This window comes from Miniopterus natalensis, chromosome 9 (genome assembly GCF_054644295.1).
Source record: "Miniopterus natalensis isolate mMinNat1 chromosome 9, mMinNat1.hap1, whole genome shotgun sequence".
In the NCBI taxonomy this organism is placed as follows: domain Eukaryota; kingdom Metazoa; phylum Chordata; class Mammalia; order Chiroptera; family Miniopteridae; genus Miniopterus; species Miniopterus natalensis.
In genome coordinates this window covers 66439426-66464301 of record NC_142089.1, presented here as the reverse complement: position 1 = coordinate 66464301, position 24876 = coordinate 66439426, and the positions used below count along the sequence as shown (strand labels likewise).

Genomic DNA, 24876 nt, shown 5'->3' with positions numbered 1-24876 from the left:
AGTTACTTTACAACCAAAGGGATGCGTGGTCCAATCGCCAATGCCAGGTTTCACTGCCTGTTCTTATTCATCAGAACTGCAGCTTTCCATAGAGAGGAGGGAGAGGTGGTGATGGTGCTTGGGGTGGGGTGGGGGGCAGAAGAGAAAAATGGGCACCCCAGCTGCAGTGTTCTTAAAGACAGATGATATCTATCATCTTTCCTAAACTAACAATGTCATCTTGAAATCTGTAATGGAAAGTACCATCAGTCAAAGCCATCCGTTTGGAACTCTCCCTTTCTACGGGCATAAACTCATGACAGCTATTTACTGTAGTTCATTATTTAGGCATATTGCTATTATCTTTCCTGTAGCTTCCATTTCTACTGAATTACAGTAGGAGTATGAGACAGTCAGAAAGCAAAAGTTAAAACAGTTGCCTTTAAATTTTATTACCTGCTAATAACTCTGTCCAAAAGTTTAATAAGCGAAGAAGCTGAACTGTTGCTTAAAAGACTAAAAGATTGTTATCCATCTGTTTCTTGTTCCTTATAAAACAAGGATATGCTCGTGGTAAAGACATTCAATTTCTGTTTCAACCTAGTGACCACTATTTAACTCTGTTTCCTACCAAACAGGGAATTGCAGCACTAATCACAGAATAACAGTGGTGGTAACAATATAAATCATAATCATTTGTCTCCTATGAACCTTGATAGTAAGTAACATCACTGAGAACTAATAAACTCTGAGCTAGAGCCTAGAGTGACAATTTAGTTTAAGACTAATAAATTCATTTATAAGGTAATAATCACTACCTTTATATAGAGGGAATTGCCATCAAATTGTTTTCAGAGTAACTTCTGTTCCCAAGGGAGCTGCTATGGGATTAATAGTAGTCAGTGAAACCAGCAAGCGGGTGCATGTTACCCCTGGGCTATGAGTTGCTAGTGTGCACATGGAGGCACAGTTACAAATCAAGGCAGAGCATGTTAACCCAAGAAGTCAAGCCTTAGTCCCCACTCTAAGGGGACTGATCGATGTTAACAATATGCTAAGTCAACGGCTGCATTTACAAACTGCACATGCCTGATATTGGATATACTGAGATTCAGAGCAACCAGAGCTCTGGGCGCTGCCTGAGGATGCTCACTGACCCGTTCCTCAGCAGCAAGAGGGAAACCAGTCCCTGAGAAACCACTCTAGAAGGCAGAGGCATAGACGGACATCTCGTTGCCTTACTTTCGACCAGAAGAATGTAAGCTTATTTAGACTGATGCTTCTGCTAAACAGTAGCAGAGGAAAAATTAAAAGGGTGGATTTGTGATAGGAATCTATTTGAGAGGTTGATCCACCCATCTGGACCAAGTCTGCGCACCTAAAAATACAGGAAGGTATTTTGACAGCTTCTGAAATCTTCTCAAACTTTGTGATGGACATTGTGGCTCTTTGGCCACCCAAAACTTCTAGAAAGGCAGAACTGTAAGATTCACTTGCAGACAGAGTGGGCACTCATTAAATGCCTGATGAATGAATGAATGAATGAATGAATCAATCAATCAATCAATCAATCAATCAATCAATCAATCAGTGGTTTATTTAGAGTTGCCTGTGTGTGTAACATTTTACTAGGGCCTGAAAAACTAACAGAAATTATACAAGGGTCCTGTCCTTACGAAGCTTCTATTCTATTAGGAGAAGCTTGTGATATGTATTTTATCACAATTTTAAAAATTGGGGGGAAAAAGAAATTTGGTAAAGTATACCACAGCTTTGGAGTTTATATGCAAAGTTAGATTATTATTAAGATTAATAGTTATTTTACATGGAACATTATTCTACAGAAGGCGGGGTAGGTAGCATTCACTGATAAGGTGGGGGGCTGCTTGGTTCCGAATGTGTTTGAAAAAATGACACCCCAAAGATCTCTGCACCAAGGATCATCTAAAATCACACCATAAAAAAAATTCAATCCTTGGGTCCCCAGGCCCTTGTGAAATGCAATCATCCTGGCCAAGGTCTCTATCAGCTTAATGTGTTTTTATCAAACTATGTTTTCTTCACAGGTCAACCAAGCTACCTGAAGTGACTGGAGGCCCTGGGAGAGGGGAAGGATTAGATCCGAAAGGGGGGAGGAAATGAGACACGGGGGGGGCCAGGCAGCCCTGTTAACATCAAACTGTGCCCATCTGGACACTGTCCCCATGCCACAGGCAATCCTCCACCGCAGGTCCTCATACAAGTCTCTCCCCGCTTTCCCATTCTGACACTCCCCCTTCTGTGAGAGAGAGTCCCAGCAACAGAAACCGATTTCACGCTGAAAAACCTGAAAAGAGTTTTATCAGCAGAGTAACCTGGCTTCTGCTAAACAACGTTCAACCGTGGCGACGTATTTAATCATGGAAACGACTGGAGTTTTCAGTTTCACAAACTGAAATACGATTTGGAAATGTAAGACTGGGATGAAATAAGTAACTATACATGCCTCGGGCCTCTGCATTGCTGGTCTGCTACCGTGAGTTGCTAGGTTTGAAGACCCAGATGTGTGAATGATGTTGTGGATAAGACAGGTCGAGCCAGAGGGGCTTCAATGTCGAGATAAGTGAAAACCACGGCCCAGCTGTGACCTCACGTCCTTACCATAGAGCAAGAGTGGAGGGCCACTGCGTGTGCCACGCTCTCTCCAGCTGGGCCGTGTTCAGTAGGGCAGCCAGGAGACACGTGTACGTGTGTACGTGTGTACGTGTGTGTGTGTGTGTGTGTGTGTGTGTGTGTGTAAAAGAATCAGAGAGAGAGAGAGAGAGAGAGAGATCGAGCTTACATAAAAGAAACTGGGAGAGCAACAACATTCTGACTTGGGACAGACTATTTCTTTATAAGATACTCCGAATCCTTCACAGGCATTCATCACTAACCACACCGTCCTGGGTTACCACGGGCGCCTCTACGTATTGATCAAGGAGGCAACTGGAAGCTACAATAAAGTTCCACTCCTTCAGATGTCACTGGGTTACTAAAATTTCTAAAAAAGCAAATAGCAGCAGGTGGTGTTGATTGTAGTGCTGACTAACCGAGTACCCATGTCCCTCGTGGATTCGCAGGGTCCCACTGCTCAAGGTACCACAGAAAGCACAGGTGGGCAAGAAAATCAGCTGGCAAAACCTAGTGAAATAACACACCGGTGGCGGCACACACTCCCCTGCGTCCTCACCCCACTTCTAAAAATAAGATTGTTTTCTTCCTCTATACTCTATACGTTCTAGTATAGAATGAATAAATATTACTTTACTTATAAAGTAATATATTATTTTGATTAATATTCCATGCGAAACTACATGTAAGGTTGAGGGTTTGTACAGAAAAACCATGGCAGTTAGACATTCCTTCCATCGCCCAGGCTGCCGGCTCTCTCCCTCCCCTGGCGCTTGTTCTAGACTCTGCGCTGGAAGCCAGGCCAAACTGAGCACAGCCAACCACGTCGCCCTTTCAGTATCAAATGCAGTGAGTCAGTGTTTGTGCAACGATCGGCTATTGAAGCAAATAAGCAGAATCAGGAATTTCCAAACATGCCGTGTTTTCATTTCCATTTCACATGATAACGAAGCTCGCCAAATTTGGGCCCTTTAAATTGAGGTCCCCTGTCACACGTTTCTCTGTCAGTCTTCCACATCATTGTTAGCTAAGACTGATAAAAACGTCTAAAACGCTGGCTGCCTCTCAGCAGCAAAGAAATGCCTTTAGCCTCTGACCCACCGCCGGGGCTTCTCAAACCCTCTCCTGTCTTTGAAAATGCAGCTCACTCAGGTGACGGTGCCCGGTGGTAACAGCTGCAGGCACAGGAGCTAAGCCACCAGCCCCAGACACGCAGAGCGACACCGCACTCCTATCAGTGAGCAGAAAATGAGGTGCAATCCGGCCAAGCGTCCATCTCACAGGAAGCTCATTCATAAAAGGCAGTTAACACTCCGTAGCTGGAGAAAAGGTAGGGCTCTGAGCTACACCACTGGCCTGCCCGCCCCCAGAAGGGTATGTTCTGGAGTTTCCGTTTTCCTCCTTGCCCTCCTCTAGCCTCTCGATTTCTACTTATTCGCAATTATATGGTTAGGGAAGGTGCCCCTCGAGGCAGACAGCAGAAACCAGAGGCCATCCCCAGCAGCCTGCACCACCCTGTCTACACTCCCTGTATTTTTTTTTTACTGAAAAATTAGAAAGAAAACAACGCAAATTATCATCTGCTCAATGCACATTTAGGTGTCCCTTCTCTTATTTTTTTTTATCTATAAAGATAGCACTTTCAACAGCTGAGGTGTAGCCTGGGCCTGAAAAATACCCTGCTACCCCCCTCGACACCAAGCAGTTTCAGTGACAACAAACTGGCTCCCAAACCTTCTGGTGAAAAACCACAAGTTCTCACTCTCGGTGCCTTGAATTTAGTGAAATGAAAGTCATTGCTATTTTAGTATTTTTAAAGAGTTACACTTAATAGCCCAGCCAAAAGGTCAGTTCTTGAAATCAATAGGCAAGCACCGGTCTTGCCCAAAGGTAGGGAAGGATTTTTTAGGGAACCCAAGGGCCCTGGAACACATCTATTTTGGGGTCCTAGGGAAAGAAAATCTTTTGGGGTGATACTATAATATTACCTACCAGGAGAACACACTTTCAGAGACAATCTTTCAATCGGCTCATCAGCAGGTGTTTATTGAAACCCCCAGGACAGAGGAGCCTGGCAGGATCCCGCCAGGAGTGATGCCACAATGCTGCTGACAAGATCCAGCTCCCCCCACACCTTCCCAGTGCTCCCAGCTGATTCCACATGGAGAGCGCTCATGCCCAAGCCTTGGTCCCTGCCAACAAGGCCTTCAGGGCCTCCACCCTCTTTTCTGGTCACACTGTTTAGAAAGCACACGTCGACTTGGCACCGCCTCTCAGCTGTCATCCTTCCCTGGGATGTCTCTTTGGAAACAGCCTGACCGGTCCAGGCTAACATGGTTTCAGGCTTTGGCCAGCTAACAATGTGTCTATGTGCCTTTCTGATCACGTCAGCATCCTGCTTCAGCTGTCAGTGACTCTTCTCCTGCCTTCAAGACAAACAAACTCCTCAGCAGATCTTACTGAGAAGACATGTCATTATTGGGCTTTTCCCTGACTTCTGACCTGCTCTCCTCTGGCCACTATGACTGCCTGTGGTTTTCTACCATGCCATGCTCTCTCTTACCTCTGAGCTCAGCACACGTTGTCCACCAAGTAACTAAAGATGGCGTTTCCCCACCCCTTGAACCTGTCACTTGCTTATTAAGTGATTTTCTCTGGCCAAAGGGAAATTAGCAAGCACCTTGCGAGCAGAGGTTGAAAAGCACTTGTGGGCTGGTTTGTTCTCTCTCGCTGTCCTTGGGGACCCCGAGGTCGCAATATGCTCAGACTAGCCTGCTGGAGGATGAGACACCATATGGAGTAGGGCACAAGCTGTCCCAGCCAAAGCTCCCCTGTTCCTCAGGCCAGCCAGACTCATGACAGCCAGACATGTGAGTGAGGCCACTTCAGACCAATCAGTCCCAGCCCAGCTGGCCAGATGACAGCAGCCCAGCCAACCAGAATCACAAGAAGTGACACGTTTGTTGTCTAAAGCCACTAAATGTTGGGGTGGCTTGTTACACAGTATATGCCAACTGACACGCTCACTTTATTTCCTGATTAAAAGCTTCCAGTCTCCGGATGAAGGCTTCCCTGACCCCAGAAAACACTGTTTTGCATCCAGGGCATCTTGTGGGTTCCACTAAAAGAGCAACAGCCACAGTTGCCTATTTTTTCATCTTTCTGTCTAGTGACTAAAAGGTCCCTTAGCTGCCTTCCGGCCCACACTCAGGAAATATTTGCTGAAAGAAGATGCAGGAATGTACATAGCTATCTTCCGGCTTTTTTATCCTTAATTTCAAGAAATTAGACTAGATCATTTTCACCATCCACCACCCAGACAGGTTAACTACATCAAAATATATTTTAATGCTTTTCTTTTTTAGAGTTCCACTCATATCAATAGCCTTTGGGAATCTCCCTATTCTTTATATAGATGAGACTATCATATCTTCCAAACTCACGGTGCCTTTCAGTTTGACTAATACTAAAAAATTCACCTAAAATCCCAGGGCCCTCAGCATATGCACATGGATAATTCTGACAAATGTTGTCACCTTCACCATCGTAATTACTCTGCTCTATATGTCAGAGAAGCAGGAGGCTTTAACAATACATAACTGGCTTCACTGTCAATGAGGTGACATTGACAGCTAATGACAATTCATGTTACAGAGGAAACGTCTCTACAAAGAGACCCGCAAGTTGCAACTGACAGTTGATGACAATTCCCATTACAGAAGAAATGTCTCTATAAAGAGATTAGCAAGTTGCAATTGTTCACCTGTGGGTTTCAGCAACACATCACGATACATTTTGTCTTGTGTAATGTCTCATCCTAACAGCACTATAGCTGCCAGTTACTGGAGAGAATCACGGGTGAACACTTCACACACATCTCATTTAATTCTCTCAACAGTCCTGCAGGGTAGGTAAGATCAGCCCTGTTTCACAGATGAGGTAAATAAGACTCAGAGAAGTTGGGCAAGTTCCCCAAGGACACACAGTTAATGAGTGGCAGGGCTAGGATTTGGATTCAGATATGATTCCAAAAAATTTAAATCTGATGCTGTTATGTGAAAGGGACCCTTCTCTTCCTTTGGAAGACACAGAATAAAGGCACAGAGAAAGACAGTAGCTTGCTCATGGCTTTGGAGAAGTAGCAACGGGATGAGAACCCAGGTGTCCATTCTTAGCCCGAAGCTCCTGCTCCTGGACCAAGCCTAAGGTGTCTCCATCATCTCCTAAGTTAATAATATTTAGATCCACAACCGCCTCTGTGATTGACACTAACAAATTCAAGAGGAAGAGAGAACGGGTTCTATCTATTCTAGGCGTGCTTCCAATCACTGCATGTCTAGATCGGTTGTGGAAAGAAAAGCATGAAACATGAAGTTCATGAAACCTACCTGGGCCACCATCTGCTTCACCAAATTTCTTTTAACAAAGAAACCATCAAATCTAGAGAAGGAGATTAATCTTCCAACTTTAATGTAATGCACATTAGTTGTATTTATTATTCATAGCAATATGAGAAAACATGAGGAATATTTACCATTACGTACTGAATTAAGAATTACATAAATTATCTTTAAAAAAACCACACAAAACTCTACTTCTCTACAATATCAGAATGCACCTAAGTGTTATTTATTGTTCTAGGAACACACAGTGTCTTCTACAATTTAAACCATTTCAACAACTTAAAATAACCCACTGACACACCTGTCAAACATAACTGATTTTAAAAATTCTATTTGTTAAGAAACACCTTAAGAACACAGGTTGCTCTGCAAGTACAGAAAACCATCTTATTCCAATACCATTTCTCTCCATTCCAGTCCCAGATCTTCAGAACCTATCTTTATTGCAGGTATGGAAGAGGAAACTGATACTTGCTGAGTATGTAAAGTATGCTAGAAATGTCCAGTTACACCCTAACTGGGTGCCCCATCATGAAGACACAGTTACATGCAATGATCTCAGCTAAGTATGGTCATTCAGTGGAGCAAATAATAATAGGCCTCTGAGGGAACAAAAACCCTTTTAGTAATGAAACTTATGGTATTAATATTTTATGCTGTTTTTGGGTTTCAAATGTCCTGGGGACATTCCAGTCATCAGACCCCTTGCACCCCACCTCCCAACAAGGTTTGCAGGTAGATCCTCCTGTAGTTCTTTCTTTATGAAAAATGTTCTGACAGCACCATGCCACCACCAACAAATACTTCTGGAAGAAAATGCCAGCCAAGGCCACTAGCTAGCGGCTTCCACAATAAAATGGCTATGGAATAAAGTCCCCAGGACAGCCAATGTCAAGTGCCTGCCAGATTTTAGACTTAATCTAGGCAAGGCCAACTAGGTTAGGGACTTTAAGATATAATCCTTAGGACGTCTATGTTCTTTTGGATCCAAGTCAGAAAAAAAACGGGGAAAAGTCATTTCGTGCCAATTCAATTTGACATAAGAGGGGGAGGAGAGTAATTAAAAAGGAGAGGACAAGGCGAATAGTGTTCCTTTTCAACGATGGGCAGATGGATACATGACTGGAGCCCAGTAAGAAAGCTCTAGTTACACGGGACTGATTTCCAGCCAGACCCGTCAACAGGAAAAGGAGCCAAGATTGACTGCAGTGGCGTGTCCCTTCATCCTTCCGTCCCTGCCCTCTGCTCACTCCCAAACATCTACCCACCTCCCCAGCTCCGAATGCCAATTCTGATACACAACCGGAGCCTTAACTCAATTCACAAGGAAGGCCGGTACCATCTCATGTTCTGAGATCGCCTAACATGCTGGCCCGGCAGACCCCACATTCCGCCTGGACCGCCCAGTCCTCGGTTTGCTATTCTCCAGGGGATGCTATCTGGACCAGGAGGACCATGTGGTCCACGATCCTCAGTAAGTGACACTCCCCTGATACTGACATTCCCTTCCTGGAGGCCTGCCCAGATGAAGGAAATGGAAGATCCTCTTTGAACAAGGTGACTGCCAACTCTCTTCTAACCCTCTGGAGGCCCCCCTCTCCCACTGCCACTTCCTCGCCTGTCTTTAGGGAAGTGTCAGCCAGCAGGTTGCTAGGACAACTGGCATCATTGCGGGGGTGCCGAAATAGATCGCCAGCAGAGCTGGGAACCTGGATTGCAAACTCCGATGACAGCAACAAGATACCGATTGGCAGCTAATCTGCTCTGCCAAAGGGGAGTGACACACTAATGCTACCCAGAGGACAGCTCTCACCTTGCCACACTATCCTTTACACTTATGCTTGATGTGCTCGCAAGAAGGGGCAAGAAACTCCCCTAAGATAAAGGCTGAATGGCTCTATTCTGAATTAGGGAGCTGCTAGGTGTGCAGGAACTGACATTTGTATATTTATTAGTCTCCTGAATGTGGGGGGAGGAGGTTGTTCACAGCACAAGCAGAACCCGAAACAGGTAAAGCAACTGAGGTTGCCAAAGGAAAGGGGGGGGGAGAATCTGCTTGTATAAGCAATAGCTTTCTGAACAATAGTACACTAATCTCATCAATACCCCATTTTCTCAGAGAACAAAGACGAAAAGGCAAAGGAGCCCAGAAAACGAGGGCTTGCCATGGTAGGGAAAGGGAATAATCCTTGCCCAGTTCTCTTAGTTCTTCTGCAGGGTGAGTTTTACAAAGCTTATAATGGGTAGCAACTCGCAGGAGCCCCAGGCATTGAGACTGCCTGTTCAGGCCTTGGATTTTAGCCCTGGAGAAATTAAAAAGTTTCAGTTCTATGAAAGCTACAAAGGTGTAAGATGAAAACAATTGGAATGAAGAGCAATCTGATGGAAATTTTAGAAAACTATTTCAGAAAGCATGTTTTTATTTCTAGATGCAGTATCCCGATGTCCATGAAGATGGATTATGTGCAGAATGAATGATATAAGCCCGCCCAGTCCTGCGCAGGGGTCCTAACAGCAAATTCTGCGGGCAGGCACTGGGGACAAGCCCTATCCCAGTACTGGCCACTTGCAGCTGGGAGGGAGATGGCACAGATGCTGTGTGATAAAGGTATTGGGAAAGAAGTGGGATTTAGAGGTGGGAGAAGAGAAGAGTCCAAAGGGCAGGATGACAAGGACTTGCCAGAGTTTGGGGAATAAAAGGTTCTAAAGGAGATTGCCATTTGTATCCCGTTAGTAGTTCCATTTGGGGGGTTTTCTGCTTAAGGAAACTGTTTCAGAACAAAAGCAGAAATAGAAAAAATGACTTTGAAAAACTAACTTCCTCTAACATAGGTCACAAACAGCTAATTTTATTATTTCTCCTAAAAAGCACTTTATACTTGTTGAAAATTACTTTTTCGGAATCATGAAATCATTAACATACTTATTCAGGTGTCTGTAAAAGGTTAACATAGTTCTCAGGACATATACAAGATGCATTAATTCTTTCAACCTAAGATTCCACCTAGCATGATTTATTACGTAGCTACCATCTGAAATTTAATATAAATATATGTTGGGGGGAGTGGTTAAATGGATTTTTTGGTATTAAAAACTGATTATTTTTTAAAAATAAAAAAAAACTGCGGAATTTAAAAAATGAACTTATCTATTTACCTTTTTACACTATTCCCAAGGAACAGTTTACTTGCTGGTAAGAACCAACGGGTTTTGTTTTGCCCTATGACAAAAAAATGTTATTCAGTTCTTATTTGTGCCTCACTATTTTGTAAGAAAGCAAGAGAGAACGATCTTTTAAAGAATGAAAATTCAAGTCCCATGGCGTGCCATCCTTTGCGAGAAATGACATACATCAGTAATATTTTAACAAAGATGACGGAGCCCACCAGCCTCTGAGATGCCGAAAGATCTCTCTCTGGAAGACTTTTCAGTGGCTCACTGCCTTGGTCCCGAGGCAGCACCACTATCCAGGCCCCCTGACCTTCTTTCTTGCGTGCATACTCCTCTTAAACAGCGAGCACTTCAAAGACACACCACTTGAGAAACACATTTTTAGTTCTGGGTGTGGTTTCTGTCCCAAGTTCAAGTTGCAAACACGATACTTATTAGGGTGGAGAGGCATCATTTCTTTAAGTGGCCCAAGCTCTTGCTTCAGCTTTTGAACATAAACATATAAAATAACCCTGAAGGAGAGTGGTTCCCAGGGGCTACAGATCCCCCTTCTATGCCTCTGTCGGTGGTCATTTCTGATGGAAAGAAGTTTCTGACTGAGCGCTCATCTGCCCAGGTGCAGAAGCAGTTACAGACAGGACTGGTTTTGTCTCCTCTCCCTCCTCTGCCGTCTCAAAGCACACACAGAGACCGGGGTGAAATCCCGCCTCTGCTCCGAGGCCTAATTCGGCTGCTCAGCAGACCTTGCGGCCTCCCCTGAAAACCCATCCAGGGGAGCCGTCCCCACCATCCTGCAGGCAGCCCGGCACACAGCCTCCCACTGTGGTCTGCTGGTCTCAGACGGCAGGAAACAGATTACTCACCGCTGCATCCCTACCCGACTTCAGCACACCTTGACACACACAGTCCTTTAACAAACTGTATTTTTTTAGTGAACTGCAAACTTAAGTAGAACACAAGACTTTTTTACCCCAGCACTGTTCAGTTAGAAAGCAGCCTGCCCAGGCTGCTGACGCTTTCTTTGCCCCACAGAACATGAATATTCTAGAAGGTACGTGAACAGTTTTCCTTCCTCAACTGCAGGGGGTGGTGTGTGTCCCGCCTCCTCTCACAGATGCTGGGGAGGTGGCTGGGCGGTTAGGGATGGCGACCCGGAGGGGAAGGGTGTGCCTGGGGCCTGCGAGGCTCGGCCAAGTGACTCAGGAAGTCGCCCTGACCTCAGCTCGCAGAGGTGGCAGCCCAGGCGACGGCCCGCCAAGGGGCAGTGGCCAGCGCCGGCGAGGCTGCCAGTAAGAAGGGGCCGGGCGGAGTCGGGGCGACAGAAAGAAGGGGGGGACAGAAAACCCTCGAGGACTTGAGGCTACGCAAACACCTGCGTGGCATGTGCCCGGTCAGAGCTGTTGACAATATGCAGGCCCGTTTACCAGCGCATTAGGAGCAAGGGCCGAAAGGGAAAGACCAGTTTTCTTCATTCATCAGTATGTAAAATCGCCCCTTCTCTCCTGCCCCCCGTCTCTACCTGTTTTTGTGTGTGTGCTTTTTATGGTAACGCTAGAGGATCGGGTGTCGCAGATAGCGAATCTAAAAGGCACAAATTGACAGACATGGGGAAATTCCCAAAGCACTCTTATTAGAGGGGGGGCGTGTAATTCTCTCACTCTGGAGACTAGAAATCAGCTTCCATTTTTTCAAAGCTTATGGAGACAGCAGAATGCTGTCCAAATAGACACGGAGGTGTTTATTTTAGTCTTTCCGTTTCTTCCCGGGGATATGGAACTCCTGCGCTCAGAGCAGTTATTCTGAAAAGGGGGTCGATAAACACAAAATTCAAGAAGGCTTTCCTACGGTGAGCCGCAGAAGCAGCGAGAACGATGCCTCCCTGACCTCCGTGGCCTGCCCCTGTGCACCACACGGCGGCGAGACGAACCTGGTCCGTGCAGGCACGCCGCGTCCATTCCCAGTTGTGTGTCATCCGAAAGTAAACACAATGAAGTGACACTGTGAACTCAGTACGTGGTGAGCTTCTAGGTAGACTCAGCACTTCAAACCTGGTTCCCACTTTGGGAATAAATGTAAACATAAATGGTCATAAAATGACTTGATTATAAGAGGCAAAACTACCCGAACCACCACCTTCCAGAGAATGCCAGGGCATGCTGCTCACAAACGAGCAATAAAGCAAACCACTCGCACAGAAGAGCAGAGGAAACACACACCGTGCTGATTTTTTTTTTTTTTTTTTTAAAGTATCAGAGAATCCCCAAACTCTATTGATAGTTCTATAAAGACATTTTTTAAAAACAAATTGTTTCCTTTCCCACATTTACTTAAATACATCAGAGACATTAAACATCCACTTCCAAGGATTAAAGAAAATAGCCTAGTCTCTCCATGCCACCTCCTACCCAATTCTCACCAGAACTTCATTTATGTTCCTTTACGAATAGCTCAGGACCACACAGGAGATGCCCAGGCATAGGTTTACTCTGTCCTTGGTCACTCAAATATTTACTGAGTGTTCACTGTGGGTTAAGCAGCATTTTAGGTCTCATAGATTCACCAGAAAATACTATTACTACTATTACTACTTATAATCCTTGCTTTCATGGAGCTTACAGTAGAGTTAAGGAGATGGATGATTAAGAAAATAAATATATAATACGTAAGGTGCTTAAAAAAACACAAAGTAGGCTAGAGGATAGAGAGGGATGGGGAGGGTGCTATTTTATACAGGTCAGGGATGACTACTTTGAAAAGGCAACTTGAGAAATCCTATTTAAGGATGCAGAGAAGCTCAGGAAAGAAGTGTAGATCACCATCTCCTTACTTATACACTAAGCAATATTTAAATATGAAGGTGGACAGTTTTCAAAAAGTTAATTTCAAAAGTGGCTCATACTAAATTTTCAAATAGACCAATGGGTGTGGATCCTAACTATAAACGACTACAACTATATTCTTAGAAAGCACTCTTGTCAACACCTCTGAACTGTCACATAGTGCCTGGGAGGGCCCTGGGGAAAGGGTATCATGATGGTGACAGAAATAATAATTGTGTGTTTTTTTTAACCATAAGACTGTGCTCAACGTTTTAAAAACAGTTGTAAATTAAAGTTGTGTCAAATCGTTCACTTTTCCAGGCAAACTGGAAAAGGAAGGTCCATTCTGCCTCACCAAGACAGATACCTTACACGATGTTAGCCACTGGGAACCAGAAGAATCGCCAGAGCTCATCTAACTCAACTTTCTCATGTTACTCATCATAAAATGGGCCTTGGGCCTCTTAGGGGCCAAGGTTAAACAATTAATTCAGTGTTATGTGTAAGAAACCAGGTCTCCTGACTCTGAGGTCAGTTTTCATTGCCACATCTTAGAGCCACCACGCCTTAGAGCCAGTTTGAGTCACTTCGAGGAGCAAAGTGTGTCTGCTAGAAAGAAAGTGGCAGATCTGAGAGGTGGTTAATGGGGACAAGAAGAGGAGTGTTACAGAGTTTGGCATAGAGTCTGCGAGGACTGCTGAGGGCAAGTCACAGCTAATTCAATGGCTGTTACGAGGATTACTCAAATGTTCACATTCCCACCATCACACCCATCTACGTGCAAGCACACATTCTCTGAAAATCTCCTGCCTTCCTCATTATAATGGCACAACCCTTGGGAAATATAAACTCAGTGTTGTAAAAATGCACCAAGATTATAAAAAGTTACCAATTTTAAAATTTACTAAGAAAACTGGGACACCCCCACCCCTGCCCTCGACATAGTCCAAGCATATGCAATTTGGAAGATAAAGTTCCCAGGAGGAGTTCATTAGAATTTAGTATTTTCTCTCAAACTACTTCATTTATAGAGGGGTTTTACAATAACTTTAAGTTGGCCATGTGGTATCTGAAAGTTTACCATCAGAACCTCACTTAATGTTTGTGGCTTGACACGGTATCATAGAGCAATTCAAAGCAATGGTTTGAAAAAACCCCACAAGATTCAAAACAAAAGCTATCACGATTATAGTAACTGCAGTGCTCATTTAAATGTAATCTGAAACCTAAACCACTTTTCCATAAGACACTTGTTTCCTAGGATGAAAATATTTTAAAAAACATCTCCAGAAGTACATCCTAACAGTTGCCTGATTGAGAAAATAATTTCCAGTAAAATAAACGCTACTCCGGCACCCAAATCTAACAGGCCCCAAATTATTCCTTAAAAGTGACAGAAACTTTCACAATAAGAGAGACTTTTTATTAAGTATAAAGTGCCTCACACGACGCTCTGCCCCTAATTGGGACCCCAAACCAAGATGCCACAGATCAATAAGCAGTAGCACGGATACATCTATAGACTCACAAAATAACACTTCATGGGATCAGTGATTGCCTAAGATTGCAAACTTGCTTGTGCTTGACAATATGACCAAGTATAGAATTCAGATCAATTGACTTTCCACCAGAACCAACATGCTCATATGTACAAGACGAAAACACATGAAAACACCAGCATCGCACATAGTCTGTTCACTATGATGCACTGGGAGATTTCAGATATAATAAACTTACTTTAATATGATTATTTAACCCATTTATATGAATAAATATGCATACTTAATACAAATATTTAGAAAACCATGAAGTAAAAAAATTCAGTGGAAATTTTTCTTTCCAATGTGAATGCTTTTGCTCCCTGGTATATGTCCTCATCTTACCGCACCCTGCTTTTCAAGATTGTTTATATAATTGGACAGAAGATAATAAACACCTGGAAAAATTTCCTGATTAAATTACTAAGGAGCTGAAAACTTAATATATAAAGTTATTTATATATATACACATGTATACATACGTGTATATATACAAACACAAATATATATTCATGTATACATAATATATACAAATATGTAATATATATATTAAGTGTGTGTATATATATATACTAAGTATGTACATACACATTGTGTATACATTTATAGACAAATATATGTAAAAATATATATATAAAACACTACTCAAAGTTGGCTCTTAACTCTAAATTTGAAGGTAATATGTTCCTAGGCCATCCTGGATTTCCTGTAGCTATATTCTTTCCTGGTCAAACTCTTCTAAACTTTTTTGGGGGACACAGTCTAACTATCAGGTAAAATCTCCAGAAAGCGGAGCTGGTCCAACCCCTAAATGTCATGGCAGGTATGCCCTTCAAGGCCCATCGGGTACTGTCTCTTCAACTGCTTGGTCTTCAAATGCCTTATGAAAGGTGACCAGTGGCTGACCCGCAGGATCTCAAAATCCTAATCCAGCAGCCTCATAAAAACCAGCAAATCAGCCAATTTTGAGCAAGAGAAGTACCCAAAACAACTGACTATACTGCAGGTTCTGAAAGCCAGAAAAATTCATTCCAATCAAACACTTCACATCAATAAAAATACTGCTGGTGGCAATCCTGGTGGCTAATTCTTAGCCTAGAGAATGTGACCCCCACCCACCAACCTGAAAGAATTGCCAGGCTGCTCTCAACGTGGTACTGTTTGACTGTGGCAGGAGAAAGGGCATTCCCACATTGAAAGAATCACTGTATTCTACTCTTTTTTCCAGAAGGAGAAAATGAGAAGTGCCCCATGGAAGCTGAGAGAAAGGCAAGTTCGCAGCAAATAAAAACAGAACCTCTCCCCTAAAAAAAGAAATTAATTGGATGATCACCTAGCACTAGCACGAACACCCCTTCATCACCCTGGCTCAGCCACATCCAGTGGTTCACAACTCCCTGCAAGGCGAGCTGCTGCAGATGCTGCTCTTGTTAACTTACAACATTCACTGTGCGCTGTTCACGGGGAGCCCCAGCCGTCCTTCACCATGGAGACTTCCCACAAGAAGCTGGAGTGCTCCTGGGCTCAGGCGTGTTCTTTCTTCTTTCACAGAGAAGTGAGAAAAACCTAGCACAGGAATAGAACAGAAGAGAAAGAAAAAGGTCAACCCATCATCAGATCGCTCGTTGCCTCAACAAATGAAGTTCACAATCAATTTCTGATTGATCATTCACCAAAGACCACTCTCCAGTACCTTTTTGTAAAAAAGAAATTCAATCGTTTTGCTCTGGCCCCTGGAGACACAGCAGCATGGCACAGCCAACCTTTTGCCCTGCCCCCCATAAAGTTGAAGCCAATTCTGGGAGACCTCAGATGCAGTCCCAGCTGAGATGCAAACTTGCAACACAGCCTTGAAATAAGCCACTTGGTTTTACTCTCTGCGTAAAGGAGGGAGCTAGGACCTTTTGCCATTTTCATACCTCCTTGGGTTGTTGGGAAGATCAATAAGATCTCTCCTGCAAAGCACTCACAGTTCCTGAGAAGAAAGGCACTATGTAAACACAACGTATTATTAGTGATCATAAGCCTGTTACTGAGCTCTGAGCCAGAATATAAAAGCCAGCCTTGGCCAGCCACCAACAATCAACCGTCCCTGGGGCACCCAAACGTCTAAACATCTGCAAGGGCCACCAGGCTAAGATTCCTCCTTCCAGGGAGGGGCTGAGAGAAGCAGAGGTCTGGGATCTCAGGGAGAAAGAAACTGAGGACCTGGAGCGGGAAGGGAGAGGAAGGGGAGTGGCAGGTGGTGAGAGGCGTGGGAGGGCGCATCAGGACCTGGCCCAGGCCGCGCGGCTCCCTCGGACGGCCGGGCTGCAGTGTTGATTTAGTGTGCTGGAGGTTTAAGGGGCTGTGAAATTTTCCACTTGGCTGTCTGCCATTTCCGCTCACCGAGGATAACGCTTACACACAGAAGTGGCGCGCGAGGACCTGCTGGGGAAGGACTGGATCATTTGTTTGTTGTTTTTAAAGACCTATTCGTATTCTGATCATTAATATTTTCCACACGTGGATTTTTAAGTTTTTTCCCCTCCTTGAAGACAGAGCCAGAAACAGCTTCTCCTGGGCCAATATTATCAAGTTATTTTGACTTGGGAATTCTTGAGGAGCATACTTGAGGTACAGGAACACACATGAGTGGCTTTGGGGACAACAGAAAACAGAATTTAAGTGCTAACGCTGGGATCCTGTTTCCTTCCCAAATAAACAGTCCCCAGGGGTCTTTCAAAGTCCTGAGCACACGCTGAACAAAGGTGGGAGTGGCCGCATTAACAAGGCGGGTGTAATATTTTTGAGAGGAAAAAAGTGGTCCCTTATCTCAAAAAAAAGGCAACAGTGAATGTCAAATCTTAGATGTGGAATTGGTAAAACACTGACAAATCTACCTCAAAGTAACTAAAAAATGGAAAGGAAAAAAATTAGGACAGAAGAGAGAAAGGAAGTGTCTGCTGCTGATATAATTAACCAAGCCTTTATAGTGAGTACGGTTTACAAAGTGCTTTCTTATTAATTAACTCATTCACTCGCCAGATTTCTCCTTGGCGCGCAGTACAGCCACCAGGTTCTGTGTTTACAGCGGTGAACAAGGCAGACGAGAACCATGCCCTTAAGGAGCTCGCTGCCTCTCGAGGGACAGGCTTTGAAGAATCATAGTATGCTCTTTCTAGTATATGCTTCAGTTTGGATATTGAATAGGTATTGGGAAAGAAAAATAAGCACCATGATTTGCAATCATGATTGGGTAGGTGCCCCACTTAGAAGGAGGGGCGCAGAAGGCTTTTCTTACAAAAGTAACCGTTGAGCCTAGAAGTGAAAGAAGAGAAGTTAGCCAGGCGTCAAGTTTCCAGGGAGAGGAAGCAGCCTGTGCCTTAGGCAATGTCATCTAGAGATGTCCAGCTGATTTCTGTCCTCTTTGTTTTACTCCTGGCCGGTTCAACTGGGTCTCCCTGATCAAAATCAAGGAACGAGCAACCGACTTGTGCCCTTAACTAGAGTTCCCGTGGTGATCACTTCGCCATATATAGATATATCGAATCACTGCTGTGCATCTGAAACTAACATAATGTTATATGTCAATTATATTTCAATTCGAAAAAGAAAGAAGCAACAGAACTGCTCCAAATATCTTGAAATAAAAGCTGATTCTGCTTTCTGTCTGCAAGGGCCATCAGCAGCAGACAGGCAGTGATTTCTGCGAGAGGAACACCACTCAGTGCAGGTATTAAACTTGATGCGACAGCGAAGGCTGACTCCGGCTTCCTAATGCATCTCGAGTCACCTCTTCATCACAGGAAAAAGAGCTCTCTGTTAACACCTGCATGCCACAGCTGGAGTTAAGAAAAACCTCCCAAAAAGAGCTAAAAACAGATCACATTACATGTAAATGTCTGTAAAAAAAAAAACCAACTTCTTAGTACTTTGCATTAGGTTTCAAATTTGCTGACTTCCTCTGGACTCCCAGATCTTTTTTTATTTCTCTCACACACTTACATGGCGTATAGTATTGTATGTCAGCTGTACTTGAAAAATTAAAAATTATTTTTAAAAAAGAGTGTCTTGGAAACCTTCTGCCTTGGTTCTTGGTTTGGTTGCCTGTCTACTTACCCATGTGAGTAGTATGAAGCAAAGGCAAAAAGCAATGGAAATGTTGTGTTCATCTGCAGTGTTTTCCTGTTCCCTATGCCCCAGATCTAGTGCGATCTAATTCTTCCACTAAGGAAAATCAGTAATTTGCTTGCCTCATCCTACGAAACAAAGGTTTTCCCAGGCAGGCTTATTCATGTTTTCCCCGTGAATGGAGCAAGTTTGAAAATCTGTAGGAAATGAGTAAGCCAAACTTTTATCTGAGTCTCTTTCCATTTAAGACACCCAGGACAAAATAATTTCTTCTACAAGTTTCTCATAAAACCAAAAATAATAGTAATACTCCAAGTTCAGTCTCGCTTTGATGCAGTCGTTTTGACAAACTAGAAAACTCAGGGGAAAAAGAGAGGGCAAGAAACAGGACTTCTTGCAGCCGTGCTGTCCGGTACCCCATCACCAGGCCTGGGAAATTATGCCGGGCTGCCAGTTTCATCCTGTCCGGCAAAGAAAATGACACCCTGCCAATTTCTCCTTCCCCTCACTGCCCACAGCACTTACAGTCTCGATCACACATTTTAACCCCAGGTCCTTTTCAATTCAGCGCTCCGTTATATTGTCTTTTTATATTCCACTGGATTTATTTAAGTCTAGAAGGCTTGAAAAGCTTTTAAGCTCCTTGATGAAAGAAACCTTGCCATGCCCTTCTTTTGCAGCCTCCTAAGAGTGTCTATTAGAACAGCCTGAATTTAAATTAAATGATCCATTTCCAAAACCCGTTCTACGACTTAAGCTGTACTCCAAAGGAATCACAACTCTCTAGCTATAATTTAAGCCCTTCTCATTTTTCTGTCCCCCAGGGACTTGGAGCCCCTATGATGCCTGCCATCGAAGTGAAAGCCCCCCATACACTGGAGAGCAATTGTTACACCTTAGCTTTTGCTCCTCTGTTCTCGTCCGTTGTATTTTTAGTCATGAGTGGCTTTTGAACAGCTGCCATCTCCTTTCAAGATTTACAACCCCCACCCCACCCCCAGGTCACCAGGAACCTATATCTTTGACCCTCACAGCTTTTCAAAAGCCACTGTTAAGGAAACCCTTGTGGCATGTGGAGGGCAGGTGTACACAATGCCTCTCAAACTTGAGCCACCATCAGAAAAACCTGGAGGTCTTATTCGACCCTATTGCTGGGTCCCATCCCCAGAACTTCCGATGCAGCAGGTGTGGGTGGGACCAGACGACTTGCATTTTTAACCACTTCCCAGGTGATGCGCACGCTGCTGCTCCAGGGACACCACTTTGAGAACCAGGGCTCTAAGGGTAAGTCTTTCTGTCAGCTGGCCAGACAGAGGCTAAGGATTTTTTTAGTATGTTTAATCACTATAAGGTGGCTATATTGGGAAGACTGATACCTGTCTATTCCAAAGAGGGGACAGATGACCAAAACACAAAACAAAACAAAAAACCAAAAAAGCTCACACACTTTATAATCTGGGAAAACTTTTGGTGGCTCTCAGTCTTGAGTCTTATTTAGTCTGTTTTCCTACTGGCTTCAGGTCCTACGGGGGTCCATTCCGCCGTCTGTCTCTCCTTCAGTGTTTTGCCTTTACCAGGAGCTTCTTACAAATGTATCAGTCACTGCTGTTTCCGAAAGATCTTCCCCATACCCTGACGCATTCCCAAATGGCTTCCACCTTTCTCCTGTCCACCAACAGACATGTGAACGTGTAGAATGAACTCAATGCTGGTGTTTACCACGTACATCTTAATAAACTCTTGGAGTTTGACTTCAATCACTATTTTTTAAGTAAACTTCCTTCTTTTCTTTCAAATGGCTTCCTGCCTTCTAAAGGCAGTGGCTCTTTCCTTACTGACTTATCTTAAATATTTGATATAGTAGCTCCTTCAATTCTCTTTTCCTTTTATTTAATATACTAGAATCTTGCCTAAAAACCATCTTTCGGGAATAACCTGTTCCCCACTCTCTTAGTTTTTGGGCTGGGATGACTTCTTGCCTTGACTCCAAAGATGGGCATATGACCTAGGTCTGGAGAATCAGAACACACAGCCCTCTCGCCGTGATGACTGGTCTTAGGGGTAGGCGCATAACCAAAGCCATGCCAATCGAAGCCTCTCTCATAAGGGCTGAGCTAAGAGGACTAAGACGCCCTGTCCTAGTGAGGCCATGGAAGCATGGTCCACACAGAGCTGTTTTTACTACCTAGTGAGGAAAGCCCACTTGACAATGAAGCTCTTCAGCAGGGAGCAAAGCTGAGAGACAGAGAGTCTGAGTCCTGACAATAGTGCGGTCCCTTGGATCCAGCCATGCCAAAAGTTAGATTTATCCCTGGACTGTTTAGTTATGTTGTCACAAACAAAACTCTAAGTGGCCCCCAAATGGCCCTGTCCCCTAGCGCACACACACCTTCTCCTAGTTATTCAAACACTAATCTGGGTGTTGCTGCTTCGAAGGGATTTTGCAGATAAAATTAAGCACCTAAATCAATTGGCCTTAAAATAGAAAGATTATCTGTGGTGGGCCTGACCTAATCAGGTGAGCTCTTCAGCTCTTATAGGACTCAGATTCAAAGCATAAGAGGACATATGAGTGAGTGAGAGAGAGAGAGAGAGAGAGAGAGAGAGAGAGTGTGTGTGTGTGTGTAGGGGGGTAACACCATGTGGCAAGGAACTGGAGAGAGCAAGAGCTGAGAGGCATGGCTAGCCCACAGTCTGCAATAGAATAGGGTCCTCAGTCCTACAACCACAAGGAAATAAACTCTGCCAATAAGCATGTGAGCTCGAAAGACACCCATGAGCCCCAGATGAGAACGCAGTCCAGCGAACACTTTGATTCCAGCCCTATGAAACCCTGAGTGGGGGATCCAGCTAAGCCGTGGCTAGACTTCTGGCCTGCAGAAACTGTGAGAATGGCATGGGTATGGCTTTAAGTTACTAAGTTTATAGTAACTTGTTATGCAGCAATAGCAAACTAATACACATATGATACAAGTAATTCCATTTTGTTGCTTAAATCACCTTGAGTTTTGTCTCTTGCACCAAAACACCCTAATACTCCCGATTTCTCGGAGATGGTACCACCATGATGTTCCTTGCATCACTGCTGCTAGTCCCGGCTTTTGTCCCTCCCTGTCATTCCTTCTAACCCTAGGGCATGTATTCCCCAAGGCTACATGCTCAGCACTCTCTCTTCTCTTTCTATAACAATTTCCTTTTACTGCATATAGTTCTTAAATCTGCATCTTGGGCCCAGCATCTCCCCTAACAAGCTGCTGGATATATGCAGTATAAATAAATTATGTCTATTTCAAAGTTTCCCATCCCTCCCCCCAAAACCAGTGCTCCTCTTTTATTTCCAATTCATGCTGAGAGCATCACTGTCTTCTCCTCTCTCTCCCACAGCCCACCAGTTGCCAAGTCCTCGTGAGCCTCCACTGTACCCCACCACCATGCTGGGTCAGACGCTGCTCCTCTCTCAGCAGCCTGCTCACTGGTCTTTTTGCCTTCACTAGTCTCCCTCCAAACCGTTTGAGTCATTTCCCTGGATCAGGCTTCCTAAAGCAGATTACATAATACAACTTCCCCACGGCACACTGTGGCGCTGGTTCCTACAGCTTGCTGCATATCTTCTAAAATCTAATGTTTAAGACCTTCACAATCTGGCCGCAACGTGCTTTCCCAACTTCATCTCCCACTCCCCCCCTTATGCGTGTTGTACCAGCCAAGCCAAGCTTGTCTCTCCATCTCGGAAAGCTCACATTTCGATTCCATGTGCCAAAACTCAAGCCACACCTACCGAGACCTGCTCAAACCCCACTTTTTGCATCTTCTTTCCTCTGCCCTCCTGTGCTACAACTTTCTCAATCAGAAATACTTTTTTTTTGGGAATGTGAGTTCCTATAGTTTTTATTCATTTTCCTTAGGAGTCTAATCATTTTATTTCTTATTCTAAAATAGGCCCCCTTCCCCCAGGCGGACTGTAGTAAACTCTGTGCTTTTGCCAACGGTAACTCCTTGATTAAGTGTTTGATTAAATGACTGAGAATGTGGCATTTTACTTTCACTCTGACATGCCCTCAATTCTTCTTACTCTGCGGTTTCTAAATAGGAGGAGAGCCCCTTTCTGGTGACTTTGAAAAAAAAAATTACGTAACTCAATATGGAAACTGCTCAGTCAGTCAATGAAATATCCTGCAAGAGCCTCTGTTTCCAAACCAGGCCTAGAGCTGACTCTGTGTTTTCTTCCTGAGGAGCAGCAGCCAGGGCTGCTGGCAACGGCAGAGTTCAGAAAGGCTTCCTCTGGGTGAGCCACTCGGCCCGCAGGCTGCAGAGCCCGAGCCCCAGCTCAAAGGATCATGCCTGTCAGTCCCGGGAACCAGCCCCCCTTTCCAGGGAAGGCAGGCAATGCAGAGAGCAACGGCATTGAGTCAGGTTTCAAGAACAACTGGAGGGAGGTGAAGGGTGAAATGGAGCCTAAACCCAACGTATTCTGAAAAATACGATTTATTCATCCTACCATACAGTCCCTCTTCAACCAACATTCGATGATTTGTGCGATTTATCCATTGTAAAATCTTTTTCCAGACTGGCAATCATCGGGTATCAAGCATGCATTTGAAACATTTCCTACTGATATTAACTGGTTTGTGCTTAGGGTAAAAAAAAAAAAAAAAAGATAAAGATAAAAATAAAGCAAAACAAAACAAAAACTAAAATTAGTATCTGCCTAAAGAACACATAATCAGAGAGATAAATATGCTGAAAAAAAAATACTATGATCAAACTTTTTAAAAATTGTAATTCCTGTTGATCCATGCCCCTGTTTCCTGCGATTAGCACAGCTTATCACACAAAGGTAAGGTTTTATCCACAAGCATTTAGGCTCCGCAGGTGTCTATACTTGTATGCAGCCTACATCTCCTTACCGGTATAAAGCAAAGTTTGCTAAGAAATGTAATTATGCACCCAGGGAAAAGCACGTCTGCATATCAAGAACAAGATGAAAGTACACATAAGAAATACCTAATCTGAACTGAAAAGCTGTAGAATGACATCTTCAGTAAATTCTGATTTTTAAAGATCAAGGTGGCAGGTGCTCCTCATTGACAATTCTTTCCTGGTCTATTTGTTTAGCACTCGGCTCCCGGGCGGGTTGCTGAGGCCCAACAGAAGGCACTGTGGCCCAAGAGACTGAGGTATGTGGATCGAGACCCTGGACACCACACATCCTCGGGGTTACAAGGCCCTTTCAGGCATCAGGACCTATCACACGCCTTCTCCCCAGAGGAGAATTTTATTCACGCTGCTCCAGAAGGGCAGCGATTCCTGTGGGTGTTAAAGAAGTGCCCGGGAAAAGGGGGAAGGAGGGGAGAGCCTGCGCTTCGTGCCCTTATCATTAGAGGGCACTTGTAAATCATGAGCTATTGTGGTCCCTGAGGAGCCATCGTGAGAGTCCCTTCACTTTAAATTTCTTTCCATTTCTGCTCTATTTGCTTTCCTTTTTAAAATAAAGTTAGTAGAAATCGTAAGAAATTTAAATACTTTCCTCTCATTCTCTTTTGCCGTCACATTAGGAGTTAGATGACAGCATTCTCAAGTATTTTATTTGGCCTGACTTCACAAAATACCAAACGGTGAGTCAAAGTAAAAAGACCAGACAGAATCCTCCCCAGACCATCCTTTGGACAAATTCATGTAACAGAATTCACCAAAAGTATTCACAGAACAACTCCGGAAGCATCCTACCAAAGCCTCACCACCTTTTCATGTAATAAAGTATAACTATGTAAAAGCATAGCTTCAACAGGACATCTAACGGTGCTTTAAAAGTTAGTGTCATTACATGAGTAAAGGCTATTCAAAGATGTTTTTAAAAAGAGAAAAAAAGAATTATTTTCCAAAATTCAAAATCAACAGTCCTAACTACCCAACTTTTGGACCAACAAAACTTTCCATGATTAAATGCAATCAACTTTGTGAGTCTTCTTTTTTGTCTGTTTTATTAAATTAAAAGCCAAAAAATATATAACAACTCTTTTTTACTTTTTTTTTTTTAATGTCATTCCAGGCAGCTGCCTCCTTGTTTAAACATTACAACTTTCTGAAGGAATCAGAAAAAAAGAATATTGTAAGACAAAGGCACTATTGAAAACCTCTCCCCTGGAGACTTAATAAAACTATTCTAGCTTAAAGCAGAGATTTCAATGGTCTCAGCCGTGA

At 43.8% G+C, this 24876-nt stretch overlaps 1 protein-coding gene across 1 annotated transcript in view; it reads right to left on the bottom strand.

Annotated features, from left to right (window-relative positions):
* Positions 1-24876, bottom strand: part of ATXN1 (ataxin 1) — a 365190-nt gene that overhangs the window by 115843 nt on the left and 224471 nt on the right. Inside the window, exon 6 of the mRNA XM_016205295.2 lies at positions 16002-16128. The gene's annotated coding sequence lies outside the window, so the exon portion shown is untranslated. The remainder of the gene's footprint in view (positions 1-16001; positions 16129-24876) is intronic.